The sequence below is a fragment of the Panthera onca genome, chromosome B2 (assembly GCF_046562875.1).
Source record: "Panthera onca isolate mPanOnc1 chromosome B2, mPanOnc1 haplotype 2, whole genome shotgun sequence".
Classification (NCBI taxonomy): Eukaryota; Metazoa; Chordata; class Mammalia; order Carnivora; family Felidae; genus Panthera; species Panthera onca.
The window spans coordinates 110,606,235-110,622,091 of NC_138343.1; the positions used below are offsets into that span (position 1 = coordinate 110,606,235).

General features: G+C 34.0%; 1 protein-coding gene and 1 long non-coding RNA gene across 5 annotated transcripts in view; one reads left to right on the plus strand and one right to left on the minus strand.

Moving 5' to 3' along the window:
• TRDN (triadin) overlaps positions 1-15,857 on the minus strand; it is a 388,244-nt gene that overhangs the window by 248,106 nt on the left and 124,281 nt on the right. The gene's annotated exons all lie outside the window — the stretch shown is intronic.
• LOC132667598 (uncharacterized) overlaps positions 1-15,857 on the plus strand; it is a 48,578-nt gene that overhangs the window by 27,005 nt on the left and 5,716 nt on the right. For 2 of the 3 annotated variants that reach the window (XR_009605252.3, XR_009605253.3), the window contains one exon: positions 9,825-12,042. This is a non-coding gene — a long non-coding RNA (uncharacterized LOC132667598). Of the gene's footprint in view, positions 1-6,347; positions 6,388-9,824; positions 12,043-15,857 lie in introns of all 3 variants that reach the window. The other variant, XR_009605254.3, reaches the window with a different exon arrangement.

Here is a 15,857-nt window from a genome sequence, read left to right on the forward strand (position 1 = left end):
AATCATTAAAGGAGAAAATGAATGACTAACTGAATGAGTGAATCAGTGCATGTTAGATGCTACTCTGTCACATTTTCTAGAACAGACCAAATTATAGCTATTTTTTAAGTTCTTTATAGAGTATAGAATACTTCCAACAAAAAAGTGAAATTTTATTTACTTGTTTATTCATTCACTCATTCATTCATTCATTCATTCATTTATTCATTTTTAATCATTAACGGTTCCAGACCAAAGCATTCACTTTCTTTCTTTGAGTATCTTTACCTATTTATGAATGGAACAACAGTCTTGCTATGAAAGTGAAAAATTAATGTGTTTACTCATGGCTAGTGGGAAAAAGTGAGCTAAAGTCCAAAATGAAGAAAGGTTAGCATCATTAAATAATTCAATCAAGATGTAACCCTTGTAATATATTCTGAATATCTATAGGTCCCCTCAAGTGGAAAGAAGACTATGTAAATTATCCACTCAGGTATTTTTCAGCCTAAATAATTCTGCAACTAAATGTAACTTGAATAGTGTTTTAGTGCCAAACATTGAAACCCAAAGAAATTAAACAACTTGCTAAATTCACCTAAGTGCTTATAAGCAGGACCCGTATATGAAGATGGCAGGTGCTGTTTTCTTTGCACAGTAGCATGTTGTCTTTGTATTTTGCGTCTATTTTATAAATAGCATAAAGAGAAAAGGAATGAACAAAATATATAACAACATTTGGAATAGTGCTGAACAATTTTAATTAATTGCAATTATTGCGTTGTTATATTGTGTTTTAGAATTCTATACTCAATGATATAATCTTATAATAATTAAAAAGCAGATCTTAAATGAAGTTCTCTGTATTATAATAAAGTGACGTTATTAATGGACATTTTACCTCTTGTTCCACTTGAAGACAATTTAAAATACAAATAATGCATGTTTTTGACCATCGGTTGTTAGTATTCAAAGTTATAATGAATTAAAATTAGGTCTCTTAGATGCCATTTTCCAATGTCAAAAATATCTGACATTCTTTACCAAATGGGGATGACTACTTCCTAAGGTGTTGAGTGGTTGGAGAAGCTGTAGGATAAAAATAGCTCATCTTACTAGAAATCAACTTTCTGCAGCATTATTTATAATGGCCTACTTATGAAAACAACCCAGCTGTCCATCAGCAGATGAATGGATTTAAAAAAATGTGATATATGTATATGCTGGAATTGGACTCTATCTAACTGTATCTATTTATCAAGAGAAAATGGAATATTATTCATCCATAAAAAGAAGGAAATTCTGCCATTTGTGGCAATATGAATCAATCTTAAAGATACTATGCTAAGTGCAAGAAGCCAGACAGAGAAAGGTGAATACCATAAGATCTCACATGTGGAATCTAAAATAATAGAACTCATATTCCCACAGAGAACAAATTGGTGGTTGCCAGAGGTGGAGTGGGATGAAGGGTGGGTGAAATGAGTGAAGATAGCCTAAAGGTACAAACTTCCAATTAACTATAAGATAAATAAATCCTGGGGCTATAATGTACAGCATGGTGACTATAGTATTGTTTATAAATTGATGAGAGATGAGATATTAAATGTTTTCATCATTAAAATTATAACTATGTGCATTATAAAAATTATAACTTATTATGGTGACCATTTCACAATATACACACATAGAAAATCATCATGTTGTACACCTAAAACTAATATAATATTGTGTCAATTATCTCAATAAAACTGAAAAAAAATAAAGAGATCTAACTTTAGTCAATTTATAAAAAGAAATCAACTTTTTCTGCATGGCAAATATTTAAAATATTATACTTATTTGTAAATTTTAAACACATAATTGAGTAGAATTAAAAATGCATAGTTTTGGGGGTACCTAGGTGGCTCAGTCAGTTAAGCATCTGAGTCTTGATATTGCTTAGGTCATGATCTCAGGGTCCTGAGATCAAATCCTGTATTGGACTCCATTCTGGGCCATGGAGCCTGCTTGTGATTCTCTCTGTCTCTCCCTCTTTTCCCCCTACCCCTCCTCTTTCTCTCTCTCTGTCTTTCTATCTCAAAAAAAAAGAAAAACAAACAAAAAAAAACAAATAAAATAAAAATAAATGTATAGTTTTTGAGGAAAATCACTAAACCTCAATAAAATTTTGAGTTAAAATCTCAGGTTTCTTTTATATCCCTAGGCAAGCCCTTCCTCCCTCACACATTAACATACTGACTAATAATAGTCTATAATTCACTTCATTTAATTGATCATTGCTGTTAATACAAAAGAACCAGTCCTGATAAGTTTGTTGTTTATCAACCAGGTAATTATAACATGGCATACACCTAAATATGAGTACATTTAATGTGTCATAACTCTCAAGTCAAAATGTAATAGTTCAGGCTTTATATTCAGTATTACTTTTCAGAGACACTTTAAAGACTTCCTCAAAGATGGAAAATCAAGTCACACCAAATTGTTGATCATTGGGAAAGTATGTAATCAGAAAGATGAGGAAATAAGAGAAAATATGGCCCCCAAGACAAAATCATTACATTTACAGAACATATTAAAATAACTTACAAGTAGCATAACAAATTCACTTCTTAAGAGCTAGGAAGCTTGACATTTTTGTAAACTATCTAAACATGACGAATAAATAATGTCTCCTTCTGTCTCATGTCTTTTCTAGCTGTTTGACTTTAGGATTCTACCAAAGAGGTTATTGACAGAGAGCAGCTGGCAGAGTTGATTGCTAAATCAATTCCTAAACTGCTAGAATCTGTTGTTTTCATTCTCAGTAACTTCAGGACCCACCAACAACCTTCGAGATAAATTTACCCTAGGTTCTCTTCTATCTCAATTTGCTGTCACTTTAACCATTAAAAATAAAATACACTTAAAAATCTAATCATGGAACTGTGTGATATTTTATCAGGCTTTTGGCCAACTTAATAGAATCCCAGGAAATTCAAAAGCAAACCATATCCAAGACTCCTTCAGTAATTTCAGTGAAAAACATTGTGCTCTTGAGTATGAAGTCACAGTCCCCTTTGCCTGGGGTTTCTATACCATATTACTTTCACTGACCAACCAACAAACACAACTGAAAGTTACCAACAGACTGCCTTCTTTCTTTGGTAGTTGTAATGACAAGATTTAGGAGTGCATGTCAAATTTGCATTATATACAGGGATGGTGAGTTTTTCTTAAATTATACCACTTAGAAAATAAAGTGAAGGAAAAAAGAAAAGAAAACCTAGGAGGCAGTGACCCCCTTTTTAAAATATATTTATAATTCTCCCTACAATGCTGGAGATAATATCCAGCCATCTGAGCAAATTCCGAAACTTCCTCTTCGTTCAATTCCCTAATCTATGAGGTGGGAAAATTATAACCCAGCTCCTAGGTTTTGGTAAGAACTCAGTGAGATGATCCATGTCCAGAGTTTAGCATAGCACCTGGCCTGGAATACCATTAGGATTTAGTAAGTGATATATCTTTCCATTGTCTTCATCAAAGCCATCATGATCATCATCTCTGATCGCCCTCAAACATCTTTAAAAGGGAGGTAGCTGCTGAATAATGTGTGTATGACTGAGTTTTCCTTCACCCTAGGTAAGCCATATAAATCAAGGTGCTTTGGGACTTTTTCTCCTTATCCTCAAAAGCAGAGACAGACTTCTTTAAGCTATTGCATGGGATTTGAAAAAACGGTGTTGCTTCTCTTTTATACAGGGATCTCATTCATATAAAATAAAATCAATTTGGCACTTTTCAACCACCCTGTTTAGCGATTTCCATACCACACAGTACTTGGCAAAGGGATGTTGCAACTATCCTATCCTTTGTCTCCACCTGTGAGAAAATTTCTTTCCTTTTTTTTTTTTTTTTTTTTTGGTTTGTTTGTTAATTGTCTCTGACACATGCATATATCCCATGTTCACAAGCAATTCAAAGAGATATGGAAAGCTGAAGGAAGAATCATAGAGCCAATGAAAAAGGGAACTTCAGGTTTTAGGATTTATCTCACGAGGAGACAAAGGATTTGATGTTTTGTTTTAGCTGAGAATTCTCTACTGGGTGCTTTAATAAAGATGATAAAACTCCACACCTTTTCAACTACAGGCATATAACATAAACTTAAATATTTTAATACTTGCACTTGATAGATAAAGGATAAATGGTAACATGTTAATAATTACTGTTTAATAGGCTTACCAACACAATTAAATTCACAAATACATTCTCACTTGAATGACACATTTGGAAATCATCCAACTTCTCTTCCTGTTTTAAATTGTGTATAAGTGATACCATTTTGTCATTTGAAACAATACTCACTGCTTATCCAGTGTCTGCCAGGAGGCTACTTATAATTATACAAAAAAAATAATATTCCTCTGGGAGAAAAATCATCATTAATATAATCCCATCATGAATAATAGAAAGTGGAAACGGTTTACATCTTATGCAACTATTTTATAAGAGAATATTAATTCATCAGGTTGTTTTTTATAGGATGTTTCAATATGACAGTACTGGTTCTTTCTCTATATCTATTTGCCCTTTCTATAAGAGATTCTAATTATTACAAACAAGTCTCATCCACTAAACACATGCTTATTACCTAAACACTGTGGATGGATACAATAGAAAGTAATTTGTAGGTGGCAGTTTTTCTTTCAGGAAAGCTTCATGTCAACCACGAAGCAGAAATATGGAATAAAATAGAATAGTGGGGATTTAAGAGATGTAATATAAATAATTAAGTGTGAATGACAAAGGAGAGACGCTAAAATATAATGGGATGCACAGTGATGTAGATGACATCCATATGGTGAGATATTGCTTTGTTCAGTTTTTACCCTGTGTTGATTTCTCACTTGGTGTTGTTAATGAAAAGTACATATAATTATATGACTATTTTATCCCCCTTCTAGTGAAAAACTTGACTACCTAAAAAAAATAAGTAACAAGCTCATTGTAAGCAATTAATAAGAACAATCACAATGATGTTGAAGGTAAGCATTGGAAACATACTATAGCTTTATAAAGCCTATCCTAACCTCTGTGGGCCTCTCCTCTTTAGACATTAATAGTGAGTATAATCTGCAAACATGATTTAGTACTTAATTACTACCTTCTCCCATTTTTCTTCCCCAGCTGCTTTATACTGTTCATTGTTCTACTTGTAATAATCTGACTAGATTGTTTTCTCCTTCTGCTTTGAAACTCATGTTATGACCATTAGTATTCTTAACAGAGTATTTCAGAAAATATTTTTAGAGAACCAAAATATATACCGGATCAAAAAATGCTGAGCAACTATTAGACATCAAAATGTTGAATTTGGTAGCAGTAATGTTAATATTGCAAAATTCATTATTGTCTCCATCTTGCACAAACATCCTGTACAGGAAAAAAAGCTAGGGGTGAGGACTATTTGTTCATCATCTAGGTCTCTCCGAAAGCAGTTATATCAAACTGCTTGGTTCACAATTAGTTGTACCAAAATAAGTATGGGGCATATTTGTTATTCTCATATGTAAATTAAGGCCTGCTTTAGAAAAGTGATAAGAACTATATATATATTTATTTGAAAGCCATAGATTCTCCATTCTTTATCTACGGGGCCACCCAAATGAACCTTAGAGCAGGACAAGGGGAATATATTCACATAATTACTAGAATGCTTTTTTAATCTGCACTCTTCCATATGAATTGACAGATAAGATTATTATAAGACATGGCACATTAATAAATAACACCTAATTAGTTTGATAATTCTTTGATTAAGCCTTAATTTTCCTTGCTTTTCATGCAGCAATTCAAATTACTCTGTATTATTTGTTCCTTTTTCAGACTATTTTAGAACATGCTTTGAATAGTCTCAGTAGGTTACCTGAGGAGGAATTTATTTTTGTCTGACAGCAAGTCCATGCCATTAAGAGTGACAAGGCTAGACCAAAACGATGCTTTATTCAAAGTTCCCTCACAGCAAAGATACTCCTCTAAAATCCACCACTTCTTTCAAAAGGGTTAGGAGACAAATGTGAAGAATGAGAATGTAAGGAAAATAAAACAGGCCTTCATTTTGTTTCCTTTAATTGGACACAGAGAAGTGAAGTCATACAACTTGGTATTACAAGGACAGCGGTCTTTCTATTTACTAGCCCTCTCCCAAAATCTATGGTCCCTTTACCTGCTAGAGAGAGTACAGCAGCCTTAGAGGAATCACAACCAGGCAAAGGTTCTCAGATCTATTTCTATGTACATACCAGCTATTTATAGTGACTAGAATGTTCCGTGGATTGATTGTGACAAATATGGAAATCTAATACATTTATCTTGAACAGCTTCCACGGACTTCAGATAATCAGAGGCAACTCTCACAGGGTATGCTATGTCCAGGAACCATGCATGCCTGTAATTAAGTGTAGGATTTCTCCTCTTTCTTTCTACCACTTTTTTCTGATTCTTTATGCTGCCTGCAGTTTACAGATGCATGCAGCAAACCAGTCTTTGTTAATTCTGAGCCTCTGTCTCTAGAGATACTACCAATAACTCCTTTAAGAATCTTTACATAGGGCCTATTTGCAATGCTTAGAAACCTGTCATCTTTTTAAATAACAAGATTACTTCCAGGAATGAATAAAGAGGGCTGTCCTGGGATGATCATCAATAATTTTTTTCATTGAGAAAAATATTATGCACCATGAATTCAATTCAATAAACATATCGTGGATCTGGCAAAGTATGAGACAGTAGGGATTTAAAAGCAAATGTTTCTTAAAGTTGTATACAAGGCAGAAAAGAAAGACTTGTTAGGGAGAGAATGCTAATGATAAACAATAATTAAATCAGAAAGGAATCAGGAGTGGTGGGTAGAAAATCACAATTTTGTTATTGGGCACAATCGTCACCCCCACCACCACTATATGTGTAAATAGTGCTTATTAAATGTTAATGGGTGTTCTTGGATTGGTCTAAATGTTAACCCTAAAAAATAATGCCTATTATCCTCCTTATAGGAGAAATAAACACCATGCCTATTTATTCAGTGCTGTATCTGTAGAATCTAGCATAGTTCCGAAAACTCATCTAAGATATGCTTAAACCAAACTCATTATAAGCATATAATGTAAGATTTTTCCTACAATCCCCAATATAATACTGTCAATTATGTATTATTGGCCACATTACATAGGTAGTAGATCCAAGGCTAGAAGACATCAGATGGCTACGATGGATAAAACTGGTGTTGTGTATTTGTTGATGTGGTTCTGCTTGTAACAACTCATAGATATGTGCCCAGTTACTAAAGAAACGCTGACACTCAGAGAGCCATGGACCCTTAAGTGTGCTTTGACCATCTGCTAATGTATTCTGTGACAGTCTTATCAGCCTCATTTGACAGAGGAGGAAATGAAGGCCTAAAGAGATTGATTAATGTGACTAAGTCATATTTCAAGCATGTGGCAGGGCCTAGAATTAAAGCCATGCAGTCCGGCGCTAGAGTCTACTTGCCTACCCACCTGCTTTCTCTGCCTGAAATGTCCATGCATTGGTGGCTACCTCCAAAGAATCCAAATAAAACCATGGAAAACAACAGAAAGCAGCCAAAGAAGGAAAGCAAATTATTACTCCATTTTAGGTTATGAACATGTCAGTTCTAGCACTTTTCTCACTGCACTATGTTTTTAGTAAATAATCACATATACTCACTCTTCTCATTTACATCTAAACCTCATTTAAGTTTCCACCTCATGTGTGAACTTAAATCGTCGAAATAGTTTATAACATTTTGAGTTACAACATTAATTTCTTAAGTCACTTGTACACAGTTCCCATCACCACCTATATGAACGATGACTTAGTAAATTTGTCCTTTCTTCCTTCAAAACCATGTTTTAGATTCATCAGTGCTAGCAATATTTCATAAACTTTACCCTATTGCTAATCCCTTTAGCAGATGCTGCTTGATCACACTCTCTGTAATGCTGATTTCATGTCATTGTTGTACTTCAAATTTTCAGACTCTCTTCCATGCCAAGTTACATACAGCTTTGCTGATTGACCGAGTATAATGTCACCACAAACTTATCACTCCTTATTTCCCGATGTTTTCTAATCTTAATTTATCTTTTTGTCAGTCCAATATCCTCATTGTCATACAAACACATCAATTTCACATGCTCTGCCATGTCATGTCCATGTTCATTTTCTCTTTCATTCATACACGAGCCAAGGCCTGTGTATTCCTTAGCACTTAGTCAAATACTGCCCATCTTTCAAATTCTAGGTGTCTTTTGTCTTCCCTGACATCAAGAATCACAGATGTCTCTCTGAAACATGTAACATGTGGTGTCAGTATTATGCAATCTCACTCCCAATTTTAACCTTTTACCATTTTCTGTTTCAAATAATTCTACTTGTTAAAGTTAGGGATCATCTTTTAGTATTCTTATATCCCCTACCGTGTTCATTCTGAGACTACAGTGCATGCAGTATTCATGTATTCAATATTTGTATGATCACTTATTTCACTCACTCTCTTGGTAACCTCATTTCCACCATTGACCTCTCACCAAAACTCCACACTTGATTATCTAACTGCTTACATTTACTTCAGAGTTTGCTGTGAAAATTAAATGAGTAAAGTGTGTGAAAATAGTTGGTATGAACCTTGGTATTTAGCAGGTGCTTAAATGATGTTTCGATTGGAATCTTCATATATTCCCCTTTTGTAACTGAACACCATCATCTGCGGCCTTAAGAATAGGTAATGGATTTGAAATCTCCTACATCACTAGCTCTTCTCACTCTCATGAGTTTTGACCAGTCTTTTCCTTTACTCCCTATTTAGAGCACTATTATTATTGTTTTTTCAAGCCAACAACCTCTGAATAATCTTTTATTTTCCTCTCTTTTGGTATTTGTGATGATAAAACCCATGGTTCTACCTCTGTGAACCTCCTTGGACATATCCTAACTGTGCAAGAAGGCCATCCCCTCAAAACCTTCTTACACAAATGTTTCCAATTTTGTTTTTCTTTCTAGGCTTCCTGAATGTCAACCACTGTGAACCACTTGCATTTCCCCACCTATCCTAAACAAGCAGGGAGCTTTGGGCTTTAGAATTAGTCAGGCTTGTGTTTGAATCCCCTGTCTGCACTGTGTTTGACCCAGACAAAACATTTAAATTCTCTACCTCCATTCTCTGTTCTATAAAACAAGGATGATAATACATTCCTCCCAAGGTTTTATATGGATTAAATAAGATTATTTTAAGAATCTAGCAGAGAATACTCAACAGCAGGTAGTTATAAAAGAACATTTCAAATTAGTGTGACTATGTGACTTAAATGTTAGCTATTCAGTCTTATGTCTTTATCCTTAAACTTATATAGACACAGTCCACCAATGTCTCAAGACCCCTTTCAACTTTTACTTCTTCCATAAGATCTTCTCTGATCTTCACACTAGAAGCATTATCATTTTTGCAGTAAATTTACATGGTAAAAGAGAAAGTGAAAAAGTGTGGGGAGAGGATATGTGCATACACTATCTTATTTCACCATCTAACAACCTTAAGAAATATATTTGATTTAAAAACTGAGACTCAGAAAAAGTTATTAAGCAAAGTATTTAAATCCTGGCTTGTGTGACCTTCAATTTATGTTCTGTCCATTGATTCTCAGTGTGCTAGCAGAGTCTATGGAAGTCAATCTGAGTTTTTGAGACTTTATTTTGTTTTGTTTTGCTTTGTTTTGTTTTGAGCAATTGTAACTACTTGTAGAGACTGATTTATCTTGCCTTACTTTTCCTTACAGGTTGTCCAAGGAACAAAGGAAAAAAAATACTTATTTTCTAAACAGAATAAAACTCATTATAACTTGTAATTTGCTACATGGCACCGTTGGGCAATTTAAAAAAATCCAGGATACGTGATGGAATCTCTATGATCTTATTTTTCCTCTCTCTTGAACATTTCTATTTCATGAATTCAGGAATTACTTCATTATGACTCATCAATTATTCCCAACAATGCTAAAAATGAGTAAAATGATAAGAAAATAGAATAATGATGGAGTTGCCTGGAAGGATGATGCAATTGCAAAATAAACCTCCATTCTCATCATCATTCAGTTTTCTTATTTTTTGACTAAAATGTTGCATCGTCATTCAAGAACGCATAAAAGAAGTCTGGAAACATTCTTATGATCTACTTCTAGTTTCATTGAGCACAGTTTAGAATTTAGAAGTTCTATGTTTCGTCCATAACTGCAAAAAGAAGAAAATGGACAAAGGAAGATGTTTAGGTTATTAGATGAATCAGAAGACAAATGTAAAAAAGAGAGCTAATTATGCTAAACTTAAATGATTAGGGTGAAATTGAAATTAATTGTTCAAATGAAATCTCAGACCATGGATTTTCAGATGACAATGAATTTTCTCAAACTCAAGAATCCATGAGGGAACAATTCATTTCCAAGGACAAAAATGAAATAGGATATTCTCATGCAGTTAGTCCTTCAACCAGAAGGACTTCACCATGCAATATTTTGTGGCAAGAACCTATCTCATTTTGTTTTAAGGGTATATTATAATACTTTTTCATTTTTTATAAAGTCTGTGTGCCAAAATTTATAGTTTTTAAGTACACAAATGTTAAAGAAAGGTTAAGGCCAGTATCAGAATGAAATCAATTATGTATAAATAAAAAAAAAACTCATTGGATTCATCATTCTAAATAATGTTTAAGAATCTAAAAATAAAAATGTCTTGTAGTTATGGAATGGAGATGACATTGTTTTTTAACGAAATTACGTGCCTCAAAGATTTGAAAAAGTTGACTGTTGCATTTTGATAACGCAAATTCTAAATGAACCAGAAGTGATACTATGCTAGAACCTATTAAAGATGTGTTTGAAATCTAGAATTAGTATCAATTAGATGTATATATTGCAGGTTTATTCATGATATCGATGGGCAGTTAGTTCCTTTCTGAAGATGTTTCCAATCTGGAGTATATACATCTTCAAAATCAGAAAATTGATGAAATAAACTTTTGGTTTTGCTATGTTTAAGTTCTTATCACAATTTTCACCCCTTTACTCTTACTTCTGTAAACCATTTTTTAAATGATTTAAAATATTAAAAAACACAAAGAGGTCCAAATGGTAAGTAAAGATAACTATTGTTCCTAGTATACTGAGATTAGCATTTACATTTTCTAAACCTCTATTGCATACTTATCAATTTATCCTTAGTTATAAAGTTATATATGCCATGTCTTATCTCTTTTCTGGACCAGCAGCTTGCAGAGGGGATTCAACAGATGTTTATTGCGTTAACATCAAAATTCCCAGAACTTTTATTTTGTGAAAATAATGAGATGTTTGGAATTAAAGTGAGTATGTTTTCATGGAGCAGTATTTTTTGGAGGAAAGTAAAGTAAAGCTGAATCTTACCTAGTCTTCTACATTATAGCCAATTGAGCTCTGAAATACATTAGATTAAACCATTAAATAACAGTGACTATAATGCAATTACATTTGACTTCTTCTCAGCAGGATCAAACCAAAAATGCAGTTAGGCACAACTGAAGTTCAAGAAAAGGATCTTAATAAAATGAGAGTACTCTCATTCCTTGAGGCTCTATTTCTAGCTGTGGACCTAAAAACCTATAGAATTGGAATACAGACTGCCAAAGAATACCTTATTATACTCAGAGAAGATTTTGATAGGTGACTACCTTCAATTTTAAGAGAGTAAATGACACAGAAAGGGGAATAAATTACCTTAACATAAATTCTTGGTTCAAGTAAGTCAGGTAGTAGTTGGATTTTAATGGTGGGATAACTTCTAAGGGATAAACATTAACTTGTATTGAACTTTAATCATAATGGCTTTTTGATTATGATTTTTTTCATACAGAGATGAAAAGCTGGAAAAAAAGTGTTAAAATGATGAAGCAAAAGCATACAAGGCCTAGTTCTTGTACTGGACATTTAAATTGATTTCCTTATCTACAATAAATATAAAGAGGTCTGTAAGCCATGTGATTTTTTTTCCTTATTGAAATTTGTCTCTTGCTTAACTCAGTTGACTTCACCCAGGAGTACATGCAATCTATTTGGTCCAGATGGAAGTTGATGAAGAGGAAATGTGAAAATGCGTAGTAAGATCATGATGGTTATTTTATTTTTTATTTATTTTTTTCAATTTTATTTGCTCACAATTTTTGTTTTTAGTTTATTTATTTTTGAGAGAGCACACATGTGTATGTGCTCACATAGGCAGTGGGAGGGGCAGAGAGAGAGAATCCTAAACAGGGCTCTGGGTTTTCAGCACAGAGTCTGATGGGGGTCTTAAACTCACAAACCATGAGGTCATGACCTGAGCTGAAATCAAAAGTCAGGAACTTAACCAACTAAGTCACCAGGTGCCCCATAATGGTTCTTTTAGAGTCTACCTAAATGAATGAAATTATCAGTATGGCTATCACTTAAGAAAAATGTGCTTAGCAGCAAAGTATTGAAAAGGAGATTGGAATTACTGGAAGGATGATAAAGATAAGCAAAACTAAAGTCATTTATCTTGATCATCACTACTATCAATTTCTAAAAGCAAAACCAAAACTCACACACACACACACACACCACCACCACCACCACCACCACCATAAGGTGAATCTCAATGTAGCTATTAATGTCTGCCTTGACCAGTTTTCATAGTTGTCTTAAAAGAAAATGACAGCTAGACTATTTTAACCCTAAAAAGTGTGAATCATCAGCTTCAAGACAGCCTCCTTAGAACAGGATCCATTTCCCTCCCTCCCTTCCTCTCCCTTTCCTTTTCTCACCTCTCTTCCTTAAGACAGTTTAGGGATTACCCAAAACATGTTCTATGAACTGACCAAGTACACAATCAAGAGATCTAATGTCAGGGTTGTTAGATCATTTAAGAGCAGCAGAAAAAAAATATTTCTAGAGAAGGGGGCACTTTGGTATCCATAATATCCCTAAAATTATGCATTATACATATACGTCTACTCCGATTGCCCACAGGACCAACCTTAGTAGCATATACTCATTTTCTAGGTTTAAATAGAATTTCTTAATTTTCAATTGAAGATAGAGTGAGTCAGTACCCGAGAATTTTAATTGTTATATACAACAAATGACTGTTGTATATGCGGTTATAGTTTATGCTGGCTTCTTAAGATAGTCCCTATAATTGAGGTAAGGATTTTTACTGACCATAAGATAGTGTATATTCACTACAGAGATTCAGAAAGAGCAATTCAGTTCTTTTTCAGGTATATCTTAGCTAAAAAAAATGCTAATGGTATCTTTGTCAGAAGTATTTTATTTAATGGGATAGAAAAGAAAAACTTGGGACATATGTCATTGTGTCAGTACATTTCATTAATGAGGTTTTTTCAAATCTCAACTGTGATTTGGGCTACTTTTGAGGGTGTGGCAACATTGCACAAGGGAAATATTTTATCCCAAAAGGAAAAAATCAAATTATGTTTAAAAAAACTCATTACCAATAATTAATAATGAACTCTAGCTAAACAATAACAGGTGTTCTACTAATCCCAAACAGAAACAGATGGAAGCACAAATGTTTTATAAATACTGGATACATGCAGAGCAATAAGCTTGGCAGGAATTGTTTTATTCTCTAATTGTCAGTCAGAGTCAAAGTCTTATCACTTGCCTTTTCTCTAAATTAATATGCCCAGATTAAATCTTATTTCTCATTCCTCATTTTTCAAAACACACACCATATTTAGTGCTTTCTAACTCCATCATATGTATTGTCTCACCAACAAAGGAAATATCAGAAATTTTCCTTCTGTACACTTACGAACTTTTACATGACTTGTTACATGAAACAATAGCCATACCATACAGGTTTCCCTTCTCCAGATTCTTCTGTTTCACCCCTTGAAATGCTGAAAAACACTAATTCTCCAGAAATACTCATCTACATATTCTTTAATTTCTTATACATTATAGAAATAAATCTTCAAAATCATGAATGTAGGTAGATGAAATAAACTAGGAAAGCAGTTAGAAAGGTAATAAGTGATATTAAGAAATCTAATCTGGGCATCAGGCTCAGTCTGTTGAATGTCTGACTCTTGATATCTGCTCAGGTCATGATATCACAGTTTGTGAGTTTGATCCCTGCATGGGGCTCTGCACTGACATCATGGGGCCTGCTGGGGATTCTCTCTCCTTCTTTCTGCAACACCCCCCCCCCCTCTTTCTCAAAATAAATACATAAGCTTTAATAAAAATCTAATTGTATAGCACTTGGGAATTATTTTCATGGGTTAGGATACTAGATAGTGCTACAGATCTGAACTCATGGCTATTTAGAAAATGTTCACATATGACTTTAAAAGACCTCCCCCTGTATGGTTAATAGAGGAATTCTCAACTTATGTAGACATGGTTTCACTGTTCCTTCTGATCTTGATTTGCTGTTAAATTTTGGAAAAGATCTGATTAGCTTTGTGACTGTTAAACGCTTAGCATCCCTCATTGACTTTGACAGTGACAGGACATTGACAGGACAGTTCTCTCTGTCCTGTGATTTTCTTAGTAATTGTATTTTATGATCAATTAGTTCTATCAATAACTTGGGTGACACAAAGAACACATTATTTTCCTCAAATAATAAAATTTAAAAACACATGCTCATTAACAATATTGATTCATGTTGCATATAAGTAAACAGTTGATCTTTACAAACCAAAATATGCATAGAATGTAACTCTCTTAAACCACCACAGATAAATAAAATGGGCAACAAATCTCTTACCTAAAATGGACTTAATGGTGTGTATAGACTGAGCATTGTCAATATTAAGTTTCTTTCAGACAGGCTGTGCTAAATTGAATGATTTAAGAAATAAAGTTATAATAGTATTTTGTGCCTCTCCTTAGATGCTTTGTCAGCAAATTTGCAAGACTTTTAAAAATGTTTTTAATGTTTATTTATTTTTGAGAGAGAGAGACAGACAGACTGTGAGCAGGGGAGGAGCAGAGAGAGGGGGAGACACAAAACTGGAAACAGGTTCCAGGTCCTGAGCTGTCAGCACAGAGCCCAATGTGGGGCTTGAACTCACAAACCATGAGATCATGACCTGAACCAAAGTCCGATGCTTAACCAACTGAGCCACCCAGGTGCCTCTAATTTTGCAAGGTTTTTACTGTGACCCCAATTTTATTTTATTTTTATTTTATTTTATTTTATTTTGACTTTTATTTTTATATATTATTTTTTAAAATATAATTTATCGTCAAGGTGGCTAACATATAGTGTATTCATGTGCTCTTGGTTTTGCGGGTAGATTCCAGTGATTCACCTACATATAACACCCAGTGCTCATCCCAACAAATGCCCTCCTCAATGCCCATCACCCACTCTCCCCTCTCCACATCCCCCCATCAACCCTCAGTTTGTTCTTTGTATTTCAGAGTCTCTTATGGTTTGCCTCCCTCCCTCTCTGTTTGTAACTATTTTTCCCCTTCCCTTCATCCATTGTCTTCTGTTAAGTTTCTCAAGTTCCACATATGAGTGAAAACATATGATATCTGTCTTTCTCTGACTGACTTATTGCACTTAGCATAATACTCTCCAGTTCCATCCATGTTGCTGCAAATGGCAGGATTTCCTTCTTTCTCATTGCCAAGTAGTATTCCATTGCATATATAAACCACATCTTCTTTATCCATTCATCAGTTGATGAACATTTAGGTTTTTCCATAATTTGGCTGTTTTTGAAAGCACTGCTATAAACATTGGGTACATGTGCCCCAAGAATCAGCTCTCCTGTATCC